Below are 14,377 nucleotides of genomic sequence, written 5' to 3'. Positions count from 1 at the left end.
AACTCAATTTAAAAATGGGCAATTGAACAGAAATTTTCACAAAAGAAGATAGCCAATAAGCACATGAAAACGTGTTCAACATCACTAGTCATAAAAGAAATGCAGATTAAAACTACAATGAAAAATCACTACACACCCACTAGAAAAGGGCATATACTGGCAATACTAAGTGTTGGGGAGGGTGTGGAGAAAATGGAGCTCTCATGCACTGCAGACTGGAATGCTAAATGGTGAAGGTACTTTTGAAAACTCCTATGTCAGCACCTTGTAAAATTAACCATGTTTACAATATGTTCCAGCAATTCTACTCACAAGTATTTACCTAGGAGAAATGAAAATACACATCCACAAAAAAAACATGTAGGTGAATGTTGATAGCAGCATTATTGTTTGTAACCAATAACTGGAAGCAGCCCGAGTATCTAACAGTTGGTGAATACAATAAAGAAATTGTGGTATATCCATACAATAGAATACTACTTAGGTATAAAAAAGAACAAATATTAATATATGCAACATGGATAAACCTCAAAATAATCATGGGAAATGAAGGAAGACAAACATAAAGACTAAGACTGATCCCATTTACATGAAATTCTAGAAAAGATAAAACTATAGTGACAGAAAGCAGATCACTGATAGCCTGGAACTAGTGGTGAGGGGAGGACAGTGAGTGCTAAGTGGCATGAACGTATTTTTGAGGATGAGAAAATGGTTTCATACTTTGAGACCAGTACTAAATTTCATCACACTGTACATGTAAAACTGGTAGATTTTTTCATGTATAAATAATATGTTAACAAAAAAGAAAAAAGACACTAGAAATTTTCAAGTTTTGGTGTCGTATGCATAAGAAGATGATCCATGATTACCTGAAAAGACTATGAAAATACTCCTTTTTTCTGACTATATATCTGTGTTAGAGGAAACTTTCTTCATATGCTTCAGCCATACTAAACATACTAAACGCAGAAGATATGAGAATCTAGCTGCCTTCTATTAAGCTAGACATGAAAGAAATCTGCAGATAACATTCTTAGAATTTTTGTTTGTTTGGAAAATACAGTTATACTTCATGAAAGCGGTATTTTTATCATGTAATGGGTTTATCACTGTCATTTAATATTTTACTATTAAAAATGTTGATGTTTAAAATTTGTTTTGGTTTTAACTTCTATATAGTAAACACCGATAGGTAAAACCCATGTAAACAAAAGTTCTTTGGGGTTCTAAATAATCGCTAGGAGCGTGAAGGGTCCTGAACCCAAAGACTTTAAGAGCTGCTGGCTTATAAGACTGAACCCAAACTAGGACTCAAAGTTCTGCATAACTGGGATATTATTATCTTAACTTCATCACCCAGGCTGGAGTGCAGTGGCACCATCACGGCTCATGCAGCCTCAACCTCCTGGGGTCGAGCGATCCTCCCAAGTCGCTAAGACTACAGGCACATTGCATCACGCAGGGCTAATTTTTTTGTATTTTGTGTAGAGATGGGGTTTTGCCATGTTGTCTAAACTGGTCTTGAACTCCTGTGCTCAAGGGATCCATCCACCTTGGTCTCCCAAAGGGCTGGGATTACAGGCATGAGCCACTGCGCCCAGCTCAACTTATTTTATTTTATTTTTTTATTCTGCAGTTTCCTCATCTGTGGGGATCAGAAAAGGATCAACTTCAGTGATTTCTTGTGAGGACTGCATGAGTTTGTGCAAAGCACTTGGGATAATACTTGGCAGATGGTGAGCTCTCGATCCATGCAAGGTGTTGTCATAGTTGTCCCTGCGACAGCTCCCTTCTCTGCTTCCCTCTCATCTCTGGAAATGCTACTTCTCCATGTTGCCAGGCCTACTTCTCTTACCCTGAAACTTGTGTAATATAATGAGTGCCACTCAGATTTGCTCTTTTTCTGATTGCTTTATATCTGAAACTGCTTTAAAGCAAACTTTTTCTTAGTCACATTTTACTTAACACAGAACTGGACAAGCAATGAATGGTTAATAAGTACTTGTTAGTTTACAACCCTGCAGTATGGGAACAATGATAGCATCTTTATCATCTTCTTCATGGAAATGTTGTGATAATACATATGATCAAATTTAATTTCCTTTAATGATGGAAAGATCCGTAAGTAAATCAGATCCTCTTCTTTGCTTCCCAGTGTGTCCTAGGGCCATGATAAGGCATCTTTTCAGACACCAATTATTGTTAAACGAATGCCCGTATTTAGATTTTCCCTTAATGTTCTGAATTCCTTTGGTGTATTGAATTTTTCATATCTAACAATGCGATTCTGTCAAATAAACTTTTAGGGAAATAGCAAAGCTTTGGCTTCATAGAACACAGGAAGATGACATTTTCTGTTGACCTTGTTAAATATGTTCTCACTTAAAATTTGTATTGTCAAGTTTCTGCCCCTGAAAGTCTCAGGAAGGAAAGGATTAATCCATAAAATTCCAAAATGAACAAGACCTCACTGGCATTTTGAAAGCATTTTTGCAACATTATTATGACTACTTCAGAGTGTATAGAATTTTTTCAGATACGGTGAACTCTAAATTTTAGCCAAAATTCGAACTTTTCTCAATGATGAGCCTAAGAAATCTTGAGGAGAATGATTTCAGATGTGCCTACCAGAGGCACAATGTGATGTTATCACACTGAACTGATCACAATGACCTGATGCACAACAGATGCAGAATGTTCATTCATTTAAGAAACGTACATTGAGCATCGACCATGTACTTGGAACTGGGGACATAAAGTGGGGTTTGATTCTAGTAGCAGGAGATAGCACAAATGAAAAATATTTAGTTTTCTCTCTCTGAAATGAGGTAATTCCAGATAGTGATAATTGTAATGACTGCAATAAAATAGGATGATAGGATGGAGAATGGGTCTGGAATGTTATTTGGATAGATGAGCAGAAATTGCAGCTAGTTATTTCATAGCTATTCAAAATGTATGCCTAATGAAAAATTCTAATATAGATTATCTCTGTGAATAGTGATTTCATTATCTCCTTTGTACTTTTCTGTATTTTCCTAATTTTTTACTTGAACATGCACTACTTTCATAATCAAAGAAAAATTACATATACAAAACTTTACTCTGATAGCAAGCAAATTCAAATTGTGTTCATCCTACGAAGAAAGATACTACAGAGATCTAAAATTCTAAAGAGAGAGAAACTATTATCTGTGATTTTCTATATTCACGATTCAGTTGCCTATTAAATAAGTTGTAATAAATTTGTAATAAATAATTTCATAAAGCACTTAGAAGAGTGCTTAGCATCTAGTTAGTGCTATGTCTATGCTACATTAATAAACAGGCAAATATGTTGAAATGATGTCCAATTCAGTTTAACAAATAACTTTGGGGAAAACTGCCACATACAGATCTGGTTTTTAAGCATTGTGGAGTAAAAAATAATGAGCGTGGCATGGTCTGAGATTCAAATTTAAGTGGGTGTCCTGTACTTATTTATTGTCTTTCTCTCTTCACCCTCCATGTCTTGCCCCCATTTTGTGAAATCTACCAGCCCAGCCTTCAGGAAACTTAGAAATAGTTCTTAACCAGAGGTAACATAAAAAAACTCAAAAAAGGCACATTAGTATCCTAGATACTAATGTGTGTGTGTATTTCTATTAGGAATTTTAAATTTCTCGACTTTCAATGAATTATTTGCATAGTTCAAAGGAATGGTCCTTAAAAGAAATGAACACTCTCCGTAAGGCACCTTCCAGACCTGGTGGGCTGTTCCTGGGTCACGGGCTCCTTTCACCTTGCTGTTTTCTTCCACATCTGATGGGCAGTACCTGTAAAAAGCTTTGGGTTCCTGTCCAAGGTCTCTCATGGAAGTGGCTGGAGGAACCCCAGTAGAGAGGCTGAGGCAAGTTGTTTGCAATGTTGCACCTTTGGGGTGACTGGAGTGAGCCCATCTGGGTGCTGGTCAGGCCGATGGGGGCTGTGTGTGACGGCAGGGTCAGAGCTTAAGCAAAGCGCTACCCCGCTAGATGTCGAAGAGTGGATGGAGCCAGAGGCCAAGATGCCCATGGTTCTTGGAGGGCACCTATCAGAATCCTGGTAGAGCTGGAATGGGTGAGAATGATGAGGAGGTTTTGGGTAATAGCCACGAACCTGGCCTCCCTTAATGCCTGCCAACTGGATGGCCAATGAACAAGGTGGAATGACTTCCAGTTACAGGGCTCAGTAAACAATGTCTACAAACATTGCTCTTTGGTCTGCTGCATCAGTGATGGTGCTGACTTCCTGATGTTTTTCCTTCAGAATAAATGACGAGTTAACGGGTACAGCACACCAACATGGCACATGTATACATATGTAACAAACATGCACGTTGTGCACGTGTACCCTAGAACTTAAAGTATAATAACAAAGAAGAAGAAGAAGAAGAAGAAAAGAATAAACACTTGAAAACTGGTGAGCATGCATTCAGGATTTTGCTTTATAATACCATGCTTTAAGACGTCACAAAGTAGCATCTACAGTTTGTCCACAACTGTTGTTTCCCGTCACCCCATAGCAAAGACAACATCCTTTGAAGTTTTTTTTTTTTTTTTTTTTTTTAAATTGCTTTCTTGCTGTCAGCACCAGTTCTAAACATCAGGGAACCCAGACATTTCCACCTGAACCTCTGTGGGCTTAGCCCTGCCTAGGTCTGCAGGTGCATTAGGAAACCCTCCCAGGATTCAGTGAGGTTTGAAACCCAACCTCTAATGTCTAGGCACTGGAATGGACAAAGCCCTGGGCATCACATGAGTCCTGAACTCCTTGCTCTACCCCAGTGCAAGACAAATCTGTCCCTCTGGCCCTTCAGTCTCAGCTTCTGCTACCCAGTGTACCCCCGGCACCTAAAAGAGCCCAAATTCCATTCCTCTCTCCTAGAATCTGCCAGCTCCCTTCTCTTATAGTTAGCCCTGGTTTCCAGATGCCTTTACCTAGTCCTGAGAATAGATTTGTCTACCAATGATCTAAATGTCTCTGGATATTGACAACTACATCCACCCAGAATTCTCAACACTGCATTTTAGCCTACCTCCTGGACTCCTTATTGTAGTTGTATCCTCTACATTTTTTTTCTTTTTTCTTTTTTTTTCGAGACAGAGTTTTGCTCTTGTTGCCCAGGCTGGAGTGCAATGGCGCCATCTTGGCTCAATGCAACCTCCGCCTCCCAAGTCCAAGCGATTCTCCTGCCTCAGCCTCCTGAGTAGCTGGGATTACAGGCATGTGCCACCATGCCTGGCTAATTTTTGTATTTTTAGTAGAGATGGGGTTTCTCCATGTTGATCAGGCTGGTCTCAAATTCCTGGCCTCAGGTAATCTGCCCGCCTCGGCCTCCCAAAGTGCTCTACATCTTATATTTGGGATAATTAACTTGAACCTCTGCCTAGTCCTACCCTCATTGTGACTGCTCCCGTCACCCCCTCCACCCAGTCTTGCACTCATCATGGGTTGCGTTCACTGACTGTCTTCTGCTGGAGGTGGTTCCAGCTCACCAGCAGCCCACATCGTGGGCTTGACCTAGCACGTACCTTGGTCAAGACTTTCATCACATTGGAGAGTCCCTGCGCAAGCTTAGCTGCAGCCAACGCCTCTGTTAATAAAATGACTACGTCTCAGAGTCCATTTGCCAATAGTAATAATATGCTTAGAGCACTGTAGAGTTTGTTATGTGCTGTCTAATTTGATATGCATCCACTCTTACGAAATAGGTAGGTCCAGTATTACTTCAGCTTACAAATGAGAAAGCTAAGGCTGTGAGTCATTTGCTCTTTGAAATACAGTCCCAGATTACTTGGCTGAGGTCACATAAGTGAGTGGCTGAGTGATGAATTGAATCTGGGTACTCCTCTCACTCACTCATGCTGCCAATGCCGGTCACGTAGGGTTACACAAGAAAGTCAAGTCTGACGTCCAGCGGTTTGTGGTCTTGATTGAGAAGCTGGGTGTTATATTCATCCATTCAATAAATATTTATTGAGTGCCCACAATGTGCCAAGCACTCTTCCTAAGCACTGCTTAGGACCCATCGGTCAACCAAAGGGACAAACACCCCAGTTCTCGCAGCCCTTGCATTTAGTGGTCTACTCTTCAGGAATGCTAGGCTGCTAGTCCTGAGTTCAGACATGACTCTGCCCCTTGTTTATCCTCTGCAAATGAATAAGACTGTACTGGTGACTCCAGGCCTTGTCCAGCTTTGGATCTGTGATTCTGTGGTCTGCCCCTTGAAGACTCCTTTCAGCCAGGAGCTGCCAGTCTCCTTGTGGGTCCCTGATTTGTTTACAACCTCTTGGCAGCAAAACGACTACAGCAAATCTGGACAATACCGTTGAAAATTATCTCAGGGAAGAAGCAAGAAATAAGATAACGCTATTCCTCCTTAGTGTAGCTGTTGAAAAGCGTCAGTGATGCAATGAACAGGGCACCTTTTAATGTCAATATTTCCAGTGAGGCTGAATGAAAGCAACTCTACTATGTGGCTTGATTTTCAGCTGGTTTTACAAAACAACAACAACAACAACAAAAACAAAGCCATTTTACTGGTGAAAATCATTTTAGAAGAAAAACATAATACCTGAATCTGGGCTAAAAATATTGCATTTTTGTGGTGCATATAAAACTTTGGCATAGAAAATAATATATAGCTGATTTGATTCACAAAATAAGCCAAAGAGATCTGTTATATGTTATAATTATCTTAGAATCTTTTGTACAATGGGAGCATGAAAACCTGACTCTCTGTGCTGTCAGAAATGTTTTCTTTCATTCCTTTTTTTTTCTCTTTTTCTAATCTTCCTTAAAATATTGGTGTGAATTAAACTCACCGAGGAGGAAACCAGTGAACATCTTCTGCAATGCAGTTATGAAAATAAGAGCAGAGTTGTTATTGCTCCCATCTGGGACACCAGATGTTTGCAGACTGGTGTGGGAGTTGCAGTACATTTCTGACCCCAAACTCAAGACATGGTTAAATGTATTTAAAATATCCCCTTTCCTGCTCCAAACATGTCCATGCAATCGAGTAACAACAAAAACAAAAATAGGAATACCTGGAGTCTGCTAAGAAGGCATGGGAAATAATCACTGGCAAAGACAAGTGGCTGAATTGGAATCTCGTTTTGTCTATTGTTTATAATACAAAGGAGTACAGAAAGTTGTGCCACGCAGGCTTTTGTCATTTTAATAAAACCACACCCTGTTTTACTACTGCTGAAAGCAGGAAGTCCAATAGAGGAAGCTTCCTCGGAGCCTTTGTCTTGAAACGTCAGAGATAATATAAATTTTCTTTTATTCATGTATCTAGAGGGTCAAGAGTGGACACATACAACAAAACTGAAAATACCCCAAAATCAGTTGTAATATATCTCTGTCATTTGTTTAAGGCCAAGTGGTCCACCCATTTATCATCTTAACACGAGAGCCTGAAGGAAGTGCTCTCATCTGGGATCAGTCTGTTGCCCATCACTTGTTTATTCATAATTTTAGGAGAGTAGGGCTCCCTTTGCAGGCTCTGATGAGGGAGGATAGGGAAATGAGAGGTCTAGCAGAGTACTGAACTTCTGTAAACAACCTCTGGACTTCTAGAAGTTTCTTTTAAGTACGAAACATTTGAGAAATGCTCCTCATAATATATGTGCAATTTGATAGGTCTATAATATGATTAGTTCTTCCAAGTTCAGAAAAAACATATAATAATTATCTTGACCCACAATGGCATGAAATAGTTTTCATGACAGTTTGATGACAAGGATATGAAGAAAGAGTTCCTATGCCGTAAAGATCATGCATCTCCTTAACTCTGTTGACAGTAAAATATGGATTTCAGCTTAGTTTGCAGCTCAGGAATATACTTTGTTGAAACAGTAGTTTTATGTCTTTCTTTTCTAAGACCAAACAGGATTACAGGTATGATTACAAACTTCAAGGATTTAAAAAAATAATAATTGAACTTTAAGAAAACAAATAAATTAGAAGATAAGACCCTGTATCATATTAGGATTAATACATTTCTTAATGTTTACATTTATAACCAGGCGCTAGTGTACCTCCCTTCTAAATTTAGTCATGTAGCCTACATAGGTTTTTTTGATGTTAATAGTTTTTACATATGCTAGATAAAATGATTAATTTTATAAGGCAGATAATTTACTTGTACTGTACAGAATAATTCCTTAATGTATCTGCTTCGAAAGTTTGGAATTCTATGTGTAATCTTTTCTTAGAATGACCTGAGTGCATCACAAAGCTTCCATTTTCCATCCTTTGTGATTTAAAATCAATAATTAAACATAGATACAGGGAAAGGATAAAAATATCCTTGTTTCCTTGCCTAACAGCCTAGAAATATCTGCAGATTGCTCTAGATCCCATTTAATCCAAAGGTTTTGTAATAAAGTTTTATTAAAAGCTAATGTTTAAAAGACTAAGTAATTCTTCTAAGCCACAATAAGGTTTTCTATTTTACATAAATAGGATGTTTATTAAATCTTTACATGATGTATACACAATATAGCAAGGCAGTTGTCTACCTCCGTTTCCTCATGTGTGAAATGAAGAATTCTAAAATTCATACCTAATAACTCTCACATTTCACAGTTGTAAATAGTTCCCAGCAAGTAGAGAGAAAAATGGTTGAAAGAAAATTTGTATGTATGCATTTTACAATGGGCTCTGGGCCTCAGAATTAAAATCTTCTCTCCGTCATATGTATTTTCTGCATATGGACGTGCTGTCAATGTACAGAATGCCAGTGGATATTTACTTGTTTATAATAGAGGGAGTGGGGAAGTATTTCTATAGCCTCTCACAGGCTCTGCCCAACAGACTATTATTTTCATCTCACATTTTAAGCTGGAGAGGACTGTTGCTCACTTCCCTTGTGGATAGAGTCAGGAATGAGAGCATGACATCCAAGAACTTAACTGCCAAATCTGAAACTCATTCGGGGGCTGTCCTCAACAGATGCCTTAGTGAGAGCTCCTAAGCGGAGCCAGGGAAGGGTGGAAGGTTAGGTCACACTGCAAGGAGCTTGCCAAAGAGTCAGCGCCACAAGCAAGAAAAGGCCCCTTGGATTTATTGCTTGGGTATGGGGTCTGGTTCTTCCTCTGGGGTCTGCAGAAAAAGTATTCCCTCTGGCTTTTTCCTAGAGGAAACCACCGACTCTTGGTATACAGGAATGCAGAGGAGTCATTTGACCTTTTGGATGTATTTGCATTTGGACGTTGCAAAGGCTAACAGGCCTTCGAGGGGTGAGGACCAGCAGAGGGTGGGCACCAGTTGAATCCTAACTCTGATGCTTACCGGCAGTGAGGGCTTAACACAAGTTTACCTCACTTTTGAGGTAAACGTTGAGGTTTTCATCTCAACGTTCTCATCTGTAAAATGGGGACACAATTTACCTCCTCATGAGCTTTAGGGAGGAAAGGGGCTATTACAAATGAGCCAACTGCCCCCTTCAGGGCTCTTTTCCCTAATGGGGTGAGTCCTTGCCCTTCCCAAACCCACCCAATTACTGGCTGATCTTCCTTCATTCTCCAGTTCAGCTTGTTCTTTTTCCCACCAATTGAACTAGTTTTACTGTTTACCCAATTTTTTACTGTTTACCCAATTGTTCTTTTTACCCACCAATTGAACTAGTTTTACTGATCTTAAAAACCATTTTCTGGGCTATACTGTCTCTTCACACTATAATTCCCACTTGCAACTTTTCCTTCAGCACTAAACTTATCAGGACAGAAATAATCTATGTTTTCTGCGTCTACCAAGTGCCACTTCAGTACTCTACAACCTGGCTTCCACCTCCATCATGCTACTCAAACCAGCAGTCAGGCTAACTTGACATCTGCAGGTCATTGTGAGGTAAATAGCTACACAGAAATATTTATACATACACAACACATACACACACATGTGTTAGTGTACAAACATATTTCATTTTTTCCAGCAACTGAGAGGTTCTAGAAGCAATGACACCTCAGTAGCAGTGAGCTCACCAAGCGCCTAGATCTTGGTTTCCAATACCATTCTCTAACAAAAGGAACCAGGTCTCCTTAGAGGAAAGGCAAATTTTAGAACTGGGGCAAGAAACAGACGAGGTGACTCTGGAGCATCTTGTAGTGCCCAAAAGTAAGTGTCTTAGTGAGTTCAGGCTGCTATAACAAAAATACCATAAGCTGTGTGGCTTAAACAGTAGATAATTTTTTTTTCACAGTTCTAGAGTCTGGGAAGTCCAAGATCAGAATGTTGGCATGGTAGGGTTCTGGCGAATGTGTTCTTCCTGGCTTGTAGAGATGTCTTCTCATTATGTCCTCACATGGGAGAGAAGGGGGAAGCAATTCTTATTAGGGCACTAATTCCATCATGAGGGCTCTATCTTTGTGACCTAATTACTTCCTAAAGGTCCTATCTCCAAATACCATCACATTGGAGTTAGGGTTTCAGCATGTGAGTTTGTGGGGGACACAGGCATTCAGTCCATGCCAGTAAGGAAGTAATTAGAAAAAAGAAAACCTCACAGTAAGAGTGATATGTCAAAGAGACACAGGAATAAACTGAAAAAAATTCTGCAAAGCTGAAATAATTTAAGCAACAAAACAAATAAATTAGTGGAATTATAACCCACAGTATAAATAAATATCTATACTGATGTAAATGACTATGTAAATAAATAAGTCGGGGAGAAATCTCACATGCAATAGAATTCCAAATAATTTCTGTAGATACTCTCCCCTCAAGATGGTGGAGCATAATTTCTCATTCCTTAAGTATGGGTTGTGCCTAGTGACTTCCCGCCAATGAGCACAGCATGAAAATGGGAAAAAAAGATGAACTTTACAGGGATGAAACCTGACAACCATGACCTCAGTTGGGTGACCCAAGTTACCATGTACAGTACTAAGTTCTGTTGATAGCATGTGCCCTTAATATGATGAGAACAGCACTTTACCTCTGTGGGTTTTTCTTTCAAATGTCCATATTCCCAGTCTAATCATGTGGTAAAATATCAAATAAATCCTAGTTGAGGAACATGCCACAAATACCTGACCAGTATTTCTCAAAACTGTCAAGGTCATCAAAAGCAAGAAGAATCTGAGAAACAGCCAAGAGGACCCTAAGGAGATAAGACGACTAATTGTAATAAGGTATCCTGGATGAGATCCTGGAAAAGAAAAAGCACATTAAGGTAAAAACTAAGAAAACAGGGCCAGGTATGGTGGCTCATGCCTGTAATCCCAGCACTTTGGGAGGCCGGGGCGGGTGGATCATGAGGTCAAGAGAGCGAGACCAACCTGGCTAACACGGTGAAACCCCATCTCTACTAAAAAATACAAAAAATTAGCCAGGTGTGGTGGCGGGTGCCTGTAGTCCCAGTTACTCAGGCGGCTGAGGCAGAAGAATGGCATGAATCCAGGAGGCGGAGGTTACAGTGAGCCGAGATGGTGCCACTGCACTCCAGCCTGGGAGACAGAGCAAGACTCTGTCTCAAAAAAAAAAAAAAAAAAAAAAAAGCAACTAAAGAAATAGAAATAAAGTATGGACTTCAGTTAATAATAACATATCCATGATGGTTCATTAGCTGTAACAAATGAACCATGCGAACGTAAGATGTTAAAGATAGGAAAAGTTGGGCAAAAGAAACCAAAGAAGAGCCAAGAGGAGTGCATGTTGTAAGATCTCATTTACACAAAGCTGAAAAAATAACAAAAGTAATTGATGATTTTAAAAGTCAGGATGATGATTCCATTTGGGGAGAAGGAAGAAGGTAATGATTGGGAGGGACCCAAGGGGGTTTCTAGGGAGCTGGGGATGTTAATTTTTTTTAGCTGGTTGTGATGACATGGGCACGTTCACCTAGTGATAATTCATCTTAATGTTGTCCTTTCCGAATGGGCAAATTCATCTTCAAATAGATGAGAAGTTAATTTAAAAGATACTTTTGAATTCAATGACTATTATCTTTAGTAAAACTGCTCTAAACAATTTTTCTATTTAATGTGTATTTTAAAAGTAAATTTTCATCAGAAACAAGACAAGAGTGTTTACTTTTACCACTGCTAGTCAACATTGTACTGGAAATTATAGCCAGAATAATTAGAGAGGAAAAAGAAATAAAAGGCATCCACATTGGAAAGGAAGAAGTAAAACTACCTCTATTCACAGAAAACATGATCCTATATAAGGAAAATCTCAAAGAATCCACATGAAAACTAAAGCTAACAAACAATTCAACAAAGTTGCAGAGCACAGGACAAACATACAAAACTCACCTATGTTACTATACACCAGCAATAAACAATCTGAAAAGGAAATGAAAAAAGCCATTCTGTTTACAATAGCATCTAAAAGATTAAAATACTTAGGAATAAATTTAACCAAGGAGATGAATGACTTGTACAATAGAAACTATGAAATATGACTGATAAAAGTCAAAAGATCTAAATAAACGAAAGCACATCCAGTGTTCATGAGTTTGAAGACAATACTATTAAGATGGCAATGCTTTCTAAAGTGATCTACAGATTCAACGTAATCTCTATCAAATTCCCAAGAGCCTCTTTTTGGTTTTGCAAACTCTCAAATTCATATAGAATTACAAAAAGCACCAAATAACCAGAACAATCTTGAAAAAAAAAAAAAACAGAGTTGGAGGTATCACACCTCTTGATTTCAAAATGTACTACAAGGGTACATTAATCAAAACAGTTTGGTAATGGCATAGGATAAATTAATGGGATAGAATTAAGAGTCCAGAAACAAACACAAACATCTGTGGTCCACTGACTTTTGATAAGGATTTCAACTTCATTCAATGGGAAAAGAACAGTTTCTTCAACAAATGGTCTTGGGACAGCTGGATTCCTACATGTAAAAGAATGAAGTTGGGCACCTACCTCATACCATACACAAAAGTTAATTCGAAATGGATCAGTGACCTAAATATTAAAACCAAAGCCATGAAAGTCTTAGAAGAAAACATAGGAGTAAATCTTCTCAACCTTAAATTTCAGAATATATTCTTAGATATGACCTAAAAACACAAACAAAACAGGAAAAATAACATGTTGTACTTAAATTTAAAACTTTCATTCATCAAAGTACACCATCAAGAAAGAGAAACAACAACCTACAGAATGGGAATTATTTGTCAAACATATAGGTGACAAAGATTTAATATCCAGAATATAGGAATAACTCCTAAAATGCAGCAGCATCACAACCCAGTTAAAAAAATGGGCATTTTCCCAAAAAGGATATACAAACGACCAATAAGCACATGAAAAGATGTTCAACATTATTAGTCATTAGAGAAATGCAAATCAAAACCACAATATATCAATACACCTCAACTAGAATCACTAAGCAAAACAAAAACACAAAATGACAAGGATTGCAGGATGTAGAGAAATTGGAACCCTTCCTTGTGCATTGCTTGAGGAAATGTAAAATGCCGAAGTGTAGCTGCTGTGGAAAATAACTTGGTGGTTCCTCAGAACAAAGAGTTACCATATGTATTTGTCTTCTTGGACTGCCATGCAGAATACCACAGACTGGGTAGCTTAAACAAGATAAATTTATTTCTCACAGTTCTGGAGGCTGGGAAGTCCAAGATCAAGGTGCCAGTTGATTCAATTCCCAGTAGGAGCTCTCTGCTTGGCTTGCAGATGGCCACCTTCCCCCTGTGTCCTCACATGGTGGAGAGAGAGCTCTGGTGTATCTTCCTCTTCCTATAAGGGTACTAATCCCACTATTAGGGCCCCACCCTCACAAACTTATTAAACCTAATTACCTCCTAAAGGCTTCATCTCCAAATACCATCACATTGGGTGTTAGGGCTTCAACATATGGATTTTGGGGTGGCACAATTCGGTCCCTAGCACCATATGACCCAATAGTTCTACTTGTAGGTATATACACAAGAGAATTGAAAACAACGATTCTGGGCGGGCCTGGTGGCTCATGCCTATAATCCCAGTGCTTTAGGAGGCTGAAGCAGACATATCGCTTGAGTTCAGGAGTGAAATCCTGTCTCTAAAAAATAAATTTAAAAATTAGCTGGGCATAGTGGGACACACGTACAGTCCCAGCTACTCTGGAGGCTGAGGTGAGAGGATTCCTTGAGCCCGGGAGGTCACAGCTGAGTGGAGATCATGCCACTGCACTCCAGGCTGGCTGACAGAATGAGACTCTGCTAAAAAAAAAAAAAAAAAAAAAAAAAGGATTTAGTAGATGCTCATATACCAGTATTCATTGCAGCATTATTCACGATAGTCAAAAGATGGAACAACTCAAGTGTCCTTCAAGAAATGAATAAGCAAAAGGTGGTATATACATACAACAGAATATTATTCAGCCA

The 14,377-nt window shown here is 38.9% G+C and overlaps 1 protein-coding gene and 1 long non-coding RNA gene across 2 annotated transcripts in view; both read left to right on the top strand.

Moving 5' to 3' along the window:
- FAM204A (family with sequence similarity 204 member A) overlaps positions 1 to 14,377 on the top strand; it is a 165,462-nt gene that overhangs the window by 71,643 nt on the left and 79,442 nt on the right. The window lies entirely within an intron of this gene.
- On the top strand, positions 1,700 to 11,141 carry LOC126962702 (uncharacterized). The gene is made up of 3 exons (XR_007728781.1): positions 1,700 to 1,739; positions 4,291 to 4,443; positions 11,092 to 11,141. It is a non-coding gene; the product is annotated as an uncharacterized LOC126962702 (long non-coding RNA).

The sequence above is a fragment of the Macaca thibetana genome, chromosome 9 (assembly GCF_024542745.1).
Source record: "Macaca thibetana thibetana isolate TM-01 chromosome 9, ASM2454274v1, whole genome shotgun sequence".
In the NCBI taxonomy this organism is placed as follows: Eukaryota; Metazoa; Chordata; class Mammalia; order Primates; family Cercopithecidae; genus Macaca; species Macaca thibetana.
Note: the sequence above shows the minus strand (reverse complement) of the source record. Positions and strands in the feature narration are given on the sequence as shown.